Source organism: Vitis vinifera, chromosome 2 (assembly GCF_030704535.1).
Source record: "Vitis vinifera cultivar Pinot Noir 40024 chromosome 2, ASM3070453v1".
Taxonomy (NCBI): domain Eukaryota; kingdom Viridiplantae; phylum Streptophyta; class Magnoliopsida; order Vitales; family Vitaceae; genus Vitis; species Vitis vinifera.
In genome coordinates this window covers 19,207,553-19,224,887 of record NC_081806.1, presented here as the reverse complement: position 1 = coordinate 19,224,887, position 17,335 = coordinate 19,207,553, and the positions used below count along the sequence as shown (strand labels likewise).

The following is a 17,335-nucleotide window of genomic DNA, read 5'->3' as shown; positions in this document are numbered from 1 at the left end:
GTACCTGAATCGATCCAAAAATAGGGGAATAAAAGCCTTACACCAAAAACTATTTCTCTCTGCTTTCTTAACTCATTTAAAGATAAAAAATAGGGTTGATTTACATTTAATCACCATACACTCGACTATATACCTCGGCCTCTTAGCAAAGTATTAATCTTCTAAGTCAAATAGTTTGAAGAGGGATTGGTAAACCGAGTTAGAGGACACTTAAGAATTTTGTCCGGAATTACCAACCTAGCTAAACACTCACACATAGTATATACTAGATGTCAATTTATCTATTACTTTGATGTTAATGATGATATTTTAGGTTAATGAATTATAATTTTCTTATCATTATGGTTATGGTTGTTAATATCATACAATACATGACAGTAATTTGATTCATCTAGATATTGAAGGATTTTGATACGACTCAAATATTGTATCATTGAAAAGCTTGCATTGTATAATATAGTGTATGCATTGGGTAATACATGTTATACATGCAACACAACCATATCATCATATACCTTTTGAATGTATGCTTTTTTTTTCCTTTCTTTTCTTTTCCTTTTGTTCATTTGCAATAATTATATAGGAAAAAAAAATCATAAAATAATGGGAAGAATATGAATCTTTTAAAAAGAAAAAGAAAAAAAAATGAATGAAAGAGAAAAATATGAAAAACCTATTTGATTTTTAGTAAATAGATTCAAAATTAGAGCTTGTTCTTTGTAATTTTTTCTTTTTAATTTTCAAAAGAAAATATTGTTGTAACAATGACATTGTATGTAAGCAACAAACTCGCCATTGTTGGAGCTATTTACTTCCTGGCCACCGCAAGGATACTCCTCCAAATTCTTGTGTAAAGAGTCTTCTTTACGGAAAATTCTCCACCTCATCTCAACCATCCAAGAATAAGTATTGTATAAGTGTAATTTATCTTCAATTTCATCTTCAAATTGGAATCTAAGTGGCTTTATCACACATGATCTACCCATAATATAATACATTCAAATTGTATAGTCCCATCACACCAATTTTTTTTTTTTTTTTTAATTTTTTTTGCCACTTATCAAGACATTGTTGAAATAACATTAAGAAAACTAAATATTTTTTTAAATATATATTTTATTTTAGGAATCAAATTTGTATAGTTTTTAAACATGGAAAATTTTTACCTTTTGTCAGTGAAATATCACTAAAAAAATTATTTTATTTTAATATTTTTTTAAGTTTTTAAGGTTAAATCATATTTCATAGAATCCTAATTAAATATCCATGCAACACTAAATATAGATTTCAAGAACTTTTAACGGTTTGGTTTAAAAAATATTTTTATATTGTTTATTTTTAGGATTTATTTATGGTTAGGAGCCCTTTTTTATTTATTTCTTGTAAGGCTCTTTCTTTTTTCTTTATTGCAATTTTTTTTTCTTTTTTTATATGAGTCATAAAAGAAAGAGACAGAAAAGGTGTGATACTACATTGGACCACTAGACACATGTTTCGAAAGACACATTTGAAAGATTGAAATTAAAATGTAACTATTATTCTAATGAATGTTGAGAAGTAATTAAAACGAAATATCATTTAGCTTGAACTCGTATATTTTGACTTTTAGAAAAAAATTGAAAGGTATTCAAGAGATGTTTAGAAAAATTTTATTGAGTTGGCAAAAAAGAATAATGTTTGTGATAAAGAAGCTAATGAAGAATGCTTTCATAAAAAAGAAACACAATATGCAAAAAAAGGAACTATGAATTCTTAATATGAAAGTTAAAGGAAGAAGAAAGGAAAAAGGAAAGCATCTTTGAGTAAAATGGTGAAAAAATTGTGATATCATTTAGCTTGAACTCGTATGTTTTGACTTTTAGAAAAAAATTGAAAGGTATTCAAGAGATGTTTAGAAAATTTTTATTGAGTTGGCAAAAAAGAATGGTGTTTGTGATAAAGAAGCTAATGAAGAATGCTTTCATAAAAAAGAAACACAATATGCAAAAAAAGGAACTATGAATTCTTAATATGAAAGTTAAAGGAAGAAGAAAGGAAAAAGGAAAGCATATTTGAGTAAAAAGGTGAAAAAATTGTGATAGAGTATGTAGGAATATTTGTAAATTTATTTTTGCAAATGCTTTGCAATTCATTAAAAAAAAAAAGGGGGGTCATTTGTTACTAAAATGATTAATTCCGCTATTGAATATAAAAGGAAATTGAAATTACCTTCTTATCATGAAGTTACAATAATTTATTTGAAGAAAAAAAGTAAAAAATGTGAATAAAACTCTAAATAAATATAAGTGGAGTGAAAGAAAGTTGGATGTACTTTAATGTTTAATGGTTGAAGTAATAGGTAAGTGTAGATGTTCCATTTGATCCTCTTAGTACTTGTCCGATTAGGTGCTCTTTTAGTACTTTAAAGCAATTTCTATGGCCCATTGCTACTCAATACTCATACAACTTACCTTTTTAAGCCAGCTTAAAAGACTTTGGTTGAAAGATTTATTTGGCCCCTCATTATGACTCTTAGCAGCCTTGAATTTTATTTAGGATTTTTCTTTCTTCTTTTTAAGGATAGCTCATTTAAGTATACTTTTTAGATCACTTAGGCATATTTTTAATCACGTACCTTAGGTCACTTAGACACCTTTTTTTTTTTTTATCACATTAGGTCACTTAAACACTTTTTTTATTACTCTAAGTTACTTAAACAATTTTTTATTTTTTTTTAATCTTTCTAGGTCACTTAGACACATTTCAGATCACCTTAGGTTACTTAGACACGTTTTTTATCACCGTACGTCACTTAGACACTTTTTTTATTATCCTAAATCACTTAGACACTTTTCTAATTCTTCTAGGTCACTCAAACACTTTTATGACCATCCTATGTCATTTAGACACATTTCTAAGTATACTTGATCCAATTAAGTATACATTGACCCATCTAGACACACCTTGATCCATTTAAACACACACTGGCCATTTAGGCACATCTTGACCTATCTAGGCACATCTTGACCCATTTAAGAACATCCTAGCAAACCTAAGCACCTTCAGGTGCACCCTAACTCACTTAGACACAATGCTAGGTGCCTTCCAACTCACCTAGGTTTGCTTGAAAGTGAGTGGCTTATGGGCCATGGCCGCCAACACGGTTCATCAACATGGCACAGTTGGCACGACACGATTGACCGCAAGCTTATGGGTCATGTCGGGCTACCAATTTGGTTTGCATGGGTGGTCCGGCCTAGCATGATTTTTAAGTGGGTTGTGCTGGCCAGGTAAGTTAGCCTTAATGGCCCGCTAAAAATCGGGCACTCTACAATAACCCTACAAAATCCATTAAATCAGCCAAGTTTTGAACACAACTACAGAAATATCTGCAACCTTCTCCTCTCCATAACCCACTCAAGGTCCCTATTCAAGGGCCTACAGCTCCATGGCCACATCGTCAAATCAGGGTTCTTAACCATTCATCTTGTGTGCCACCACCAGCCTCTGCTCCATCTCCTCCAGTGGCTTTTCCACCCGCAGCTCCAACGAGTCCTGCTTCGCCACCTACCACTGGTGCCCCATCGTCCTCCACCATGTCTTCGGCACTCCGCCTCCGCCCTCGGCAGCCGTGCCTTCAACACTCCCTCCATGCTTTCCTTCACCTCTGGAATCAGATCTTCTTTCTTCCCCACCCCCTTCTCTCGACCACAACCACAACAGCAACAGTAGACTCCATTGTCTCAGCAGTCGAGCTCCACTGGCGTCGGATTTCAAACCTCACTCGTCGCGCCACAGTCAACGTCATTTCCCATATCCCTCGTGTCCCGGGCAGTGGTACTCACCGCGCTGGCGCCGCAAGATCAACGTCAACCAGAAGCAAGATATCTTCGTCGAGTTTGTGGGTCGACCGGCCTGGTGCTGCTATTTTTTTTTGTTTGTGCTCAAGTTGTTTTTTATATGGATCCCTTTTAACAAGGCCATGCATGTTACTACCACTGTATTTATCTTATTTATTTTGTATTCTTTCTTGGTTTTATTTTCATTGTGTTTTTAAGTTTCGTATTTTAATATCAACCATTAATAAGTTCAGTTTAATTATATTGATTAATATAAACAAGTTATTTTTAGTTTAAAAAAAATTAAATATTTTCATTTTTTCTATTCAGTTACAAAATAAATACGATCTTCGTATATTCAATCTGATCGTGTTGTAATTAATTCGATTAGCTCGGTGAAACGATAAAGATAAATGATAAATAATAATAAGGTTTTCTCTTCGATTTAATTTAGTAATATTTTTTTGAAATAGTGCATGATGGACAAATGTTTACATTACAACAAATATTGTGATTCAAAATCATGGAGGAAAATATGCATTATCATTTCAATAAACATATAAGGGATGAAAGACAAGAAAATAGTTATCATAATAATATCAAGGGACCCTTAATAACCCCAAGTATATCAAGTATTGTTACTTCCAAATCCTTTTAAAACTGTCTTTTATTGAAACAGTCCTTTAGCTTTCATTTAAAGCTAATCTTAGATCTTTTGGAGAATAAAGTATCAATTTTTTGAAAAGGTAAATGCCATCGGTTTTATTCGGTATGCATATTTAAAAAATGATTTTAGGTATACGTGGATTAATTTCATAACTCTAATTAATGGAATCTTCACGGATAAATTTGTGAAAATCAAAATGGGACTCAATATATCCCAATATACAAAACGATTTTAAAAATTAATTTTTATCTCATATAATTTTCAATTTATTTCTTTATCGAATTCATAAATTACAATCCATATTACTTAGAGAACTCTTTCGTTTTTTATAATAATGGAAACATTAAAATTATATTATAAAATGACATAAAACTAATCAAATAAGTTTAATCAGTAAAGATCTATTTCAGGCTTATAATTTATCATCATACATTTTTATAAGTAATTTGACTCTCGAACTTTGATTCGAGTTTTCAAATATATGTTTTCTCAAAATAAAATAGTCATTTTTTTAGGTTTTTAATTTTTATTTAAAAAAATAAAATAAGTGACGGTTCTAATTTTTAAATTATTAGTTTTTTTTATACTAAAAAGTGAGTCTAATGGCAAAACATGTTAAAAATGTATATTATATTAATATTTTAATTATATAATAATAATACATATTTATATATTTATATATTATAATATTGTAACATATTGATTATATTGAAATATTGAATTTGTTAAAATTAACACGTAGGGAAGAGAGAAAAGAAAATATAAAAGGAAAAATTATGTTGGTTGCGTGTGAAGTTTAAAGACAATAACATTCTCTTGTCATGCCAAATTTATAAAAGAAAGGAAATGGTTGGCGGTAAGAGGGAGACGATACAAAGACTAGTTTGAAAACTTTGATACTTTTCACCATTCATGAAGAATCAACTTTTTCTAAAATGTTTCAACTTTGAAAGTGTGTATAGTTGCATGATTCCCCTATAATATATGTATTTTTGGTACAATCATGTGCAGTGAAAGTGTCTGTGCAAAGAAGCAGTGGCATTCAGCAATGAAGGAGTGGGAGCATTGGGATTTTGGAAAACCCACCCATATCGGTTTGTTTCTGGGGGTTTCAACAAGCCATTGTTGAAGACTTGTGTTGATCCTCGGCACCCATCTTCTCCATCTGGCCCCTTCAGGTGATTTTTTTCCTGTTACCCGTGTCCATTTTATTTTTTATTTTATTTTAATTTTTGTTTTTATTTTTGGTTTGATTTTGGGTTGGAGAGTTGCTTTGATCATTGTTGTACTCACAAAGTATAGGGGTTTCACACTTGGGAACTCTGAGTTTTGTGACGAATTTTATGGGTTACCTCATGTCCCACAATCTTGAAAGTGTATATAGTTTTTTCCTTTCAAGTTCTGGATAAAAATCATATCAATTCATGGGGAAAAATTGGCATGATTCCTTTGATGTGAAATGCTTGGATGTCTTTAGACTTGACCCAAATCTCATAGCATGTGATTTAGAATAATAAAAAAAGGCATAACTTGTACTAGTGACAAGAGCTATTTAGACTTGGAAGTTCTAAAAAAGATGTCAAGTTTTTAGCAGTCCAGTGGGAATTGAGGTTGGAGATCTTGTTGATTTAATTTAACTATTTTAAGCAGTTATGGGTGTTGTACTTATTTAAGTAAGAGTTCAAGTCCACTCCCTTCTCGCCTTATATGTTAGTATAGATTTGGGAGTTAGTTGCTAATAGCAATCTAAATTTTCTATGCTTAGTTATGGTATGCATTCGTTGAGCTTTACCCAACAAATTGCTTAGTTTAGCTGCTCTTCAGCTTTCAAGAATAGGGTGTGCTAGTTCTTGGGAGTGCGGATTAAGAAGCAGACTAAAGATAGGGTTCCGGGAACTATTCTGACTGATGCGGCCAACTGGTTATCACACAAAGCACAAGAAGTGCCAAAAGGGGACAAAAGGGCATCAACCCTAGTACACGGGAAGTATACAAAGGACCACCCAAACAGAAATTAAGAAAAGAACAGAAAGAAGTAAAATTGAACTCGTTAAAATAGTGGAAAATGAATTTGGAAATCCACAAGGAATGTTGTTTGTGCAGCATAACAGTGTAAGTTGTTCATGACGATGTTGTGCTGCTTTAAAATGATGAGAACTGGTAACCTTTTGGTATTTTCCACATCCCATTTTAAGGAAATGGGCTGAACTCACTAGATTCTAGCTTCTAGATTCATGCAGCTCATGTGTTATAAATTTTCTGAACAGAGATAGCTTAGTAGTCTTACAATCTCAAGGATGGACAGCCTGTTAATTAGCATGAACAAATTGCTCTTCCTGATTTTGTTTTTCACTATAATTGATGGAACCAAGATGAATTATTTTATTGAGAGGCTATCTTTGCCGCAATGTGAAGTGAGTAATTTTTTTAATCAAACCATCTGATTATACGTTTAAGTTCCTCTAGAGGGGACACAGTGCCATGTTGCTTCACAGCCCTTTCCTTGAGCATCTGTTTCAAATGTTAAGTTCAAACTCATGGTAAGTTCTCTCATGCTTTTAGCTTGTAAGTAATCAATCAAATACCATTGGTTGATCATTTGTATAGATGCCAAATAATTAATTGGTTTGTTTTGGCTAAAGTATAATTTTTCACTTCATTTTGAGAAATGGCTGAATAGGAGGCACTATGTTGAAGAGGAATTCCTAACACAAGTTTTTAAACATGCAGAAAAAAAAGAGGGTTAAGAAGAGGCTGATCGGTGAAAGATTAGTGCTCAAAATGGCAGAATATGAAGGAAAGGTGGTCCCTGCAGATTTCACTTCAGGAAATATGCTTTTTAAACCTATCCTGGAGGAAGGAGTTTTCCTGTTTGATTGTTCTTCAGATGATAGAGATGCGGCATTTCCCAGTCTTTCATTTACTAATCAGAAAAATAGGGATACACCAATCATGAATCACAAGGTTCCTATGTATACCCCTACATTTGAATGTGTTTCAGGGAAACAGATTGTTACAATTGAGGTAGCATTATTTTCCAGTATTAGTGCCATCAACATATTCTATATTTTCTGCAAACCAACATATTTTACTATCTGTTTTTCAAATGTTTCCTTGTACCTTAACTAACAAAATAGAATTTGGTCTTGATTTAGCTTCCCACTGGCACCTCCTTTTATGGAACAGGAGAAGTTAGCGGACAGCTTGAGCGGACAGGGAAAAGGGTAAGACAGTTTGTATAGTTTCTCATCATGAAGCTTTGTGTCAGTTCTACAAGCATTGATAACTTATATTCCATGTAGGTTTTTACGTGGAACATAGCTGCATGGGGTTTTGATTCTGGAACGACATCCTTGTACCAGTCACATCCTTGGGTTCTAGCTGTTCTTCCAAATGGGGAGGCACTTGGGATTCTTGCTGATACAATGCGGTGCTGTGAGGTTTTGTGAATTTCTATTTTATGTGATAAGCTGAAGTTCAATGTTTGAAACGATCTTTTTACTTGGGTCTCTACCTATTCATTTCTTTTCTATCCAGGTTGATTTGCAGAAAGAATGGACAGTAAAGTTTATTGCTTCATCCTCATATCTCGTCATCACATTTGGTCCATTTGCTTCACCAAATGCTGTTTTGATATCTTTATCCAATGCAATTGGTAATTTCCTAATGCATTTAAAATTTTTCTTCTCACCTGTGCAATATGCTCTTTCTGAATGTTTCTATTTGACCATGTGGGGACCTAATTTTTAGGCACTTTGCAAAATATTTGAAGTATACCATCAAACATCTCGTAGCATCTGAGTATGATGTTAAGCCTTGTTGTAGTTTTGAGGAATCTCCCAGTGGAGGTCCTGTGCAAATTTGCAACAATAAACAAGCACCATAACAAGAAATTAGGTTCATGTTGTCATGCTGTTCAACCAGCTTTCTGTTACCTGACACTGAGATGAATCAATTTCATCTTGTACATTCTAAGTTCATCACTAGAGAGGCTGATGTTATACCTGTTAGAAGAGGTAATTAAATGTTCTTTCTTGCAAAATTAGTTTTAAGCTGAATATCAGTGTTGGTTGTAAATAAGAACCTAAGCTGCAGGATTCACCTTCATATATTTATCAAGGCTCATGCCTCTAAGCAGCCTACCAGTTTAGCTACCAAATTTTGATCATCGATCTATCACATTAGTTGAAACTATTGTCATGATGATCAATTGCAAGTTGTCAACAGACACCATGCTCTTCCAAGGACCCTGATCTCATCTGAGGTAGGCATCATATGTCGTGGTCCTTCATATATGACTTTGTAGGTGCAATGCTCTAGCATTTGCTTGATTCTGGGATTTGTCTTAAATTAAGAATCTGCACTGGGCATCTAGTAAGGGGACTCTGAAACCTATGTCTTCTATTTGCTCTTAGAACCTTTTCCAAGAGGTTCCTTTGGGGCCAGGTAATTCCTCTCTCCACTTCTAATATTAGGACGCCTATCATAGATGATTCAGATGTTACTATTGCATTATGCAAGGGAGTCGGCTCTTGTATTCATAATGTGATTTCTTATTTTGTTTCTTACCAATCACTCTATCCTCCTTATAAAATATCAGTTTCACTATCATGTCATGCCGATAATCTAGTTGTTTGCAATGTCTATTGATGGAACATAAACAAAGCAATGCCAGTGTAAGTGGAAAGGCGGAATATTTGTTAAGAGCTCTCACAATGAATACTAGATTGGAAAATGGGATTTGCTTGATCTATCACTGGGAAATGGAACTGTTGGTGATATATTAGTTTTTAAAGTGAAATGTAGGGCATATGGGAACTTAAAGATGCAAGGAAAGGCTGGCAGCTAAGCAATTTACTTAGACATAGGAAATTGATGAACATGAAAATTTTTACTCCCATCGCCAAGATCAAATCTGTTCAAGATATATTTGGACAAGAAACCTGTACTGGGTTAAAATGAAATATATTATTTTTGAAAATAAGCTTTTATAAATTAAAATGAAAATTTAAATGTCTCCAAGTGGAGTCTTCTGAAGATTATCAATGAGCCTGACTGATATTCTGAGTTGTTTCATTCCATAAATAAATTTAAACACTGAAGGAAACTGATGGAGAGATTTACTCTTATAACAGATACAACTGGCAAATGTTCTCTACAATTTCTCTTAGATTTGAATGCATAGCTGATGAATAATGATAGAACATGAATTGATATTTTTTACTCCTCTTCACAGGAGCTCATATGCTTGTTTTTCTACCAATCTCTATTTCCCCCCAATCTTGTATTGTGATGATAACATAGATAAAAAGTCCATCATGATTCAATTGGCCCATTGTGTATGTAAGTTTCTCTGATTGAAGATTTGTTAGGGAAAATGGGCTTATTGACTGAAGAGACAATGGGCTATATTGCTAAAATAAAGTTGCAATCATGATTTAGAATGACTCAGTTCAGCATAGCAGAACTGAATATGTTGAAGTCGATTAATGCTTTGTGCCCCTATGAGATCTTGCAGTTTTTTTTTTTCTTTTTGTTTGGGAGTTGGTGTGAGGGAAGTTCCTAATGATAGGCTTCATCCTGAGGAGAGGCTTGTCTATGGCGAATAGATTAGTCTATGCAAAGTCAATCAAGAGTCGACAAACCACATCTTGATTCATTGTGCCAGATCCAGAAAATCGTGGGGCATGTTACTAGCTATTTTTTGTTTTTTTTAGTGGGTGCTTCCACACACAGTTGGAGATCCTTGTTAGGATGGAAGTTTCAGGGCTTGGATAAGAGAAGGCAGAAGGTTTGCTGTATGGCTCCCCTTTGCTTGTTCTGGTGCATGTATTAGTCGGGCTTTTGACAAGAAAGAGCTTCCCGATCAAAAATTGAAGAACTTCATAAGATACCTAGTAGAGTGGTCTAGAGCCCCGTTAGGAACAAAGCAATGTATGTTGTTGGACTTTTTAGGTAGCATACACTGTGGTTAGTTGGTATAAGGGAATATGAAGAGCTAGGTGACCATGTTAATGATTGACTCTGTGAATTGGCTTAGCTTAAAGTAAGGAGGGGGAGGTTGTTTTTTATGTTTCTCTCCTTTTAAGTGTGGCTTTGGTGAATGTCAAATGTATACAGTGTGTGTAAGTTTCTGTGCCTTTTGTTTAGGCATCTTTAATATATATTCTCTATTTGCCTGTCAAAAAGAAAAGGAGGGGTGGGGGGGAGGGGTGCGAAGTGCTAGGTTTGCAAGCTGGGTCTTTGAGACATAGATGGACTAATTTGAACGGGTGTGTTGTAAGTTTCGTGTTTTATTGTTTTTTATCCTCTAGACAATATAAGGTTGTCTTTGGCGTTTTATGATATCTTTTTTTTTTTTTTAGAAATATAAGAGGCAAGGGAGAAACTGCAAGCCCTCTAGCAGCATTTTACTCTCTCTCTCTCTCTCTCTCTCTCTCTCTCTCTCTCTATTTATACCCAAAAACCTTGGAAAACTAGTGGATTCACTGTCTAATGTTTCCCCTTGTGCTGAAGTTCCAGAAATCATAATAATTCATCTTTTAGGACCCATGTTCTCAGAACCATAATGTAGGAAGGTCTCTCTATCTCTCCTTTTTTTTTTCCCCTTAATATAAGAAACGGTAATTTGCAATTTATGGGTTTGAAATGACAGCCACTAGATCTTCTTGCAAGCTCTTTAATAAAGAGACTGGGGGAGGATGGATTTCCTGTTGATAAAGTTCTCTTTTTTATGGAGCCTTTAAGTAGGCTGTTAATGTATAGGAAAAATCATCAATTATTTCAAATTTCCAAAAGCAAGAAGTACTCTATGCTTTCATTTATTTCAAGGAGAATGACATTTGATCTCATTTGTTCTTGTGACATTTATCCAATTAAAAGAGCAGTTGAAGTTTGTTTTGAGATCTTGGTGCTGCATCCAACTCTTCATAAGGCATCATCATGAATTCCAAGGAAGATACTTCTTTTGTTAAATAGGAAACATCTTATTTAAAAGTCTCGTAGTTTGTGTTTAACACTTGCATCCTTCTATTTAAATATTTGCTCATAGCAATTTATGTTGCATGCCTGATGCTTTCTCTCTAGGAACTATATTTATGCCCCCAAAATGGTCCTTAGGCTATCAGCAATGCCGATGGAGCTATGATTCTGCTGTGAGAGTACTCGAGGTTAGTGCTATGAACCTATCTCAATCTTTCACTTCATAGGAAACTAAAAGTATTATTTTTCAAAGAGAAAGAAATCACAGGGATGAGAGATCCTGTAATCATAGATGGTAGAAGTAAAGAAAGCTAGTAAACATGATAATCAATACAACATCTTTAGACTCAGCCAAACAACCCTCAATAGAAAGGAGAGTGGGATGTTTTTCCAAATGTCCTTTGCAAGAGAACCTTCCCTCTTGGCAAGCCTGTTAACTTACTGGTTAGCAGATCTAAGCTTCCAAGAAAAGGTAAAAAGCATATGTTCTTAAAGAGGTCAAGAATGTGGGACACCCAACAGTGGTGTCTGAAATGCTGCTAGAACTCATCACCCTTTCGTGGATCAATGTCTCATTAGAAGTAAAACCATGTTCTTGAAGAAGGTAAGAATGTGGTATGTCCAGTACTGATATCTCTGAAGCCCTCAAAGCTAAGAGTTCTGCTTCCATAGCTGTTGCATTCAAATATTATGTCCTTTGTTTTGTTTTGGTAACATATACATAAATAAGCTCCAGAATGTGTTAATGGTATTTTTTTGAGATGACATTTGTGGCTTGATATCTTGTTCTTTTCTGAGGAAAAGTAGAATCCTAGATTTTGTAATTCTTAGAGCTTCTTTTACACACTGCTAATACTTTGTAGAACCTTTTAAACTTTGAACTTCATTCCCTCAAATTTTCTGCTTCATTTACCCACTCATACTTGCAGGTTGCCCGAACATTCCGTGAGAAGGGAATACCTTGTGATGTCATATGGATGGATATTGATTACATGGATGGTTTTCGCTGTTTCACTTTTGATCAGGCAAGCTATATATCCCCTATAAGATATTTATGAACTATAGTTTCATGATGAGTTCATAGTCATTTGGATCATATTTCAATTACTATTATTGTCATTGTCATTTGTTTATCATTTTTCACAAGAAAGGAAAGTGTATTTATGATGTGAAGATAGAAAATATGCAAGAATCTATATCCTTTATAACAGCAACAACAGGAAAAGCGAGAACTATAAAGCAATCTACAAAACCTGTAAGAACAGCAAAAGACCTGTAAGAACATCCAAAGACTTACAAGTAAGGGAGGGTTGGTTTCCAAATAAAGACATCTGGTGCCTAGATCACCTAACAAAATAAGAAATATATGTCTAGCAAGAGCTTGAGTTCTCCATGTGGTCTGTGTTAGACAATCAATTTTCCTAAAAGTTTAAACTTGTAAAATTTGAACCCAAAATGTATATCATGCACTCCAACACCCTCCCCTACATGTAGCCTCCTTTTTGGCTTACACGTGAACTTGATAAATAGGGAAAGAAATATGTAATAGTGATATTCGAACACATAACCTCCCACCAAATAAAACTCTAATGCCATGTTAGACAATCGATTTTTCTAAAAGTTTAAGCTTATTATAGGATTTGGGGCTACAATGTACATACTCGAAATCTCACTTATCAGATTCCGTTGTGGAAGACAATTTTTTCTGAAGAATTCACCATGATACAGCTGTTGAAGCTCCATCTATAAATGGATAAGATTTCCGTAAATCAATAGTTCAAACCGCACTCAAAGGTAGGGCATTTCCCATTTTTAGGAATTCGTTGATAGTTAGAATAGATTCGTAATGCACTCTAGTAGTTTGAGCTATCGGTTTAGTACTCATTTCTTAAATATTTTGATTTCCACCAATGTACACACTGAGGATTAATTCAACAAAATACTCAAGGGAAATAACAGAAATTTCATCATTGTTCTGACTGTGTAGGCTAGAGTCTGAGTTTTTAAATTATCATTTGCAAATAATGTTAGAGATGCTATTCAGGATTTAATACAGGATGAAAACTTTCATGTGAGTCTTTCTCTATTTTTGTCCAAGGTCTTTTTTTTTCCCTCCTGAAAAATGTGTGTCAGTGTGCTTGTGTATTAGACAACTGGAAGCAATCAGTTATACTTGCATTTCAGTATCTTTTGGATTATTTTCCTCTGATAAATCTGGATGATCCTGCCTGTAAGGTACAATTAAGCTAGCATACATCTGACAATATCTTATTAGTCTTACATAGACATCAGCTTTCAACCTTTGGATGGCTTGTTTAGCAATTTGACACTGATAATCAATCATCAGTTTAAGCAAACCAGCTTTGATGCTCTATATTATGCCCAAGACTTTCTTATGCAATCATATACAGCTTTCAGTCAGTGGTCATATATAGCAGCCACATTTGGATGCTAATGCTACTCTGACTTGTTCAGCAATTTGACTCTAACCAGTCAATTTTAGTGGACCACCTACCTTGAATGGTGTTGGTCATACACTTGTGAACGGATTTGCCTCTGGGTACATCAGAACTGCATGTGTTCACTGTGGTGGAGCATGCTCTGCCAAAATCAACATAGATTAGGTGCTGTTGAGGGAACATGGTCAAGCTGTAGGTCACATGACCTGCACTGAGTTGTGGCTGATGGAACTTACTGCTTTATCAAAGCAGATCCATTTTCTTTATTGATATGCAAAGGTCAGTAAAATAAGGCCAGACCCTGCACTAGAACATTTAGGCTATGTTTGGTTCCCAGAAAATTTGAAGGAAAATGCAAGGGAAAGAAAATACAAAGGAAAAGCAAAGGGAAAGAAAAAGTGAAGGAAAATAAAAAAATAGATTAAAAATTGATAAATTATTTTTTTTGTTACTTTAAACTCATTTTATTTATTTTAACTCATCAATATAAAGATTAAATAATTTAAAAATACATAAGTTTTTAATTAGTTTTAATCATATTTGATTTTCTTTGATATTTTTCATAGGACAACCAAACATAAAAAAGTTATTTTCCTTTGCATTTTTTTTCTTTCTTTAGTATTTTCCGGGAACCAAACATAAGGTTAATGAAATAGGTGGCAAAGATTTTTGATGTGGTAGGCCCTTCCCCTATCCCTTCCTTATGTTTGGAAGTGGATATGCCAAGAAAGACCAGTCGTGTGGTGGTATGAAGGCATGGACTCCATGAATGTTCCCCGTCCCTTTGACTAATTAGGAAAGAAAGTCTCAGCCAGAAAAAGAAGCCTTTGTGTATTCATCTACAATTGTATTTCATGTGCATGGGGGATATAAATTATCTATTTGTTACCTACATAGAGGCCTTTACATCATCAGGAATGCATTCATTACAAGATCTGCTTATTGCTGATTAGTATCTCATGCCATACGTAAACATGGTTTACTTGAAAACAACATTTTCACTTGGAAACGGCTTATTCCATGAAATCTATAACTTCTTTGTCCCATTCATGTCTTGGATAATAAACTACATTAATTCCCCCCAGGAGCGTTTCTCGGATCCAAAATCTTTGGTCAAGGATCTTCATCTTAATGGTTTCAAAGCGATCTGGATGCTTGACCCAGGGATCAAACAAGAAGATGGTTACTTTGTTTATGATAGTGATTCTGCAAATGATGTCTGGATACATAAAGCAGATGGAACACCTTTTGTTGGTATATTTTCCTTACAGATTTGTATTCTTGGTTATTATTGGTTTTCTGGATTTACTGAGATTTACCCATCGAATTTTACGGGAAGTATGGCCCGGTCCTTGTGTTTTCCCTGACTTTACTCAGTCAAAAGCTCGTTCATGGTGGGCCTGTTTAGTCAAAGATTTTATTTCTAATGGTGTTGATGGTATATGGAACGATATGAATGAGCCAACTGTTTTTAAGGTGATTTTTCAAATTCCTTTCTCAATTTCTTGCATTTCCTTTCATTGCTCTTTGGTCTCAATGTTTTTGCTTTTCAGGCTGTAACAAAGTCAATGCCTGAGGACAATGTTCATAGAGGAGATGCTGAGCTTGGAGGTTGTCAGAATCACTCACACTGTCACAATGTATTAATCTTCAAACCCAGTCTTGTGCTTTCCGTAGTACATGCTTTATTATTAATTATAGGCATATATCATATGCAAGTTTGAAATAGGGTTGATGTCTTTGATACACTGGGTCGTAGCAATTTAAATGACATACTGGTTTATGAAAGTCATATTTGTCACTGCTTTAGTTTTGGGAGTGGATGATACTACAATAATCTCCTTTGGACTTCAATTATTTATATTTGTTGCCCAATTAGGTCTATGGCATGCTGATGGCAAGATCAACATATGAAGGAATGAAATTAGCTAATGAAAATAAGCGTCCTTTTGTTCTCACCAGAGCTGGGTTTATAGGTAGCCAAAGATATGCAGCAACATGGACAGGAGATAACCTTTCAAACTGGGATCACCTCCATATGAGTATCCCTATGGTGCTTCAATTGGTAAGTGATGTGAGAATCTTGTGCTGTTTGCCTGATGCAAAGTTGAAGATTTAACTTGTTTTATGCTTTTTAACATGTTTTTGAGTTATGCCTATTGCATACTTCTCTTGCCACGCCAAGCTGCGAACTTTATGTTGCATATAAAATATTATGTGTGAGGTTAGAATGTGTTCTTTCAAAAACATTACATGAGATCCTCAATTTTTTTTTTAATGACCACAAAACTGTTGTAAATGGCATGAAGGACAGAATTTCAATATTTAAATATGAATATTAATGTTTAATTGAGTGAAAAATCAAGTAAAGAACTTAGAAGAATCTTGAGTTCACAATTTTGTAGTTAAGGGAGTTCCTTCAGATGGTTAATAATCAGTTGTCTTTGAGAATACCCATGGTAGTTTCGGAAAGACTTAGAGTGAGAGGGTAAGTAGGTCTGAATTAAAACTTAACCTGTCAATGAATTCTGAATTAATGATTGAATTAACACACCTAAATTTGTTTGTCGAGTCCACTTCAATGGCTGCAAAAATTGAGAGATTGCAAAAGGATTTCCTTTGGTCAGGGGTTGGGAAAGGTAAAAGAGATCATCTTGTTAGTTGGGACGTAGTGTGTAAGCCGAGGGCAAAAGGGGGATTGGGGTTTGGGAAGATTTCTTTAAGGAATCTCGCTCTTTTAGGGAAGTAGTTGTGGAGGTATCCTAGGGAGAGTACAAGTTTGTGGCATCAGGTCATTCTAAGCATTTATGGGACACATTCAAATGGTTGAGATGCCAACACTTTAGTCAGATGATTACATCGTTGTCATTGGAAGGCTATTGCACAAGTCTTTCAGAATTTTTCAAAGTATATTTGGTTTGTGGTAGGAGATGGTGAAAGAATTCGCTTTTGGGAAGATTTGTGGTGGGGGGACTAACCTTTGAGATCACAATATCCAAGACTATTTAGAGTAGTCACGAATAAAAATATCTCTATTTCTTCAATTCTCGGTTCTGCTCGCCCTTTCTCTTGGAACTTTAATTTCCGTCGTAACCTTACTTTCTTAGAGATAGAAGATCTAGAATGTCTCATGCGATCTCTTGATTATATGCATTTATCCACTTCGGCTTCAGAAGCGAGATCCTAGTTTTTATCTTCTTCAAGATTGTTTATAGTCAAGTCTTTCTTTATAGCCTTGTCCCAAATACCTGATTTATCTCCTCTTTTCCCTACTAAGTTTGTATGGAATTCTCAAGTCCCTTTCAAAATCAAGTCCTTTATCTGGTTAGTGGTACACAAGAAGGTAAATACTAATGACTTGCTACAATTGAGAAGACCCTACAAAGCTCTTAGTTCTGACATTTGTAAGT

At 34.4% G+C, this 17,335-nt stretch overlaps 1 pseudogene; it reads left to right on the top strand.

Moving 5' to 3' along the window:
• The first annotated feature begins 7,223 nt into the window (after nucleotides 1-7,223).
• Nucleotides 7,224-17,335, top strand: part of LOC100245972 (uncharacterized) — a 65,535-nt pseudogene continuing 55,423 nt past the window's right edge.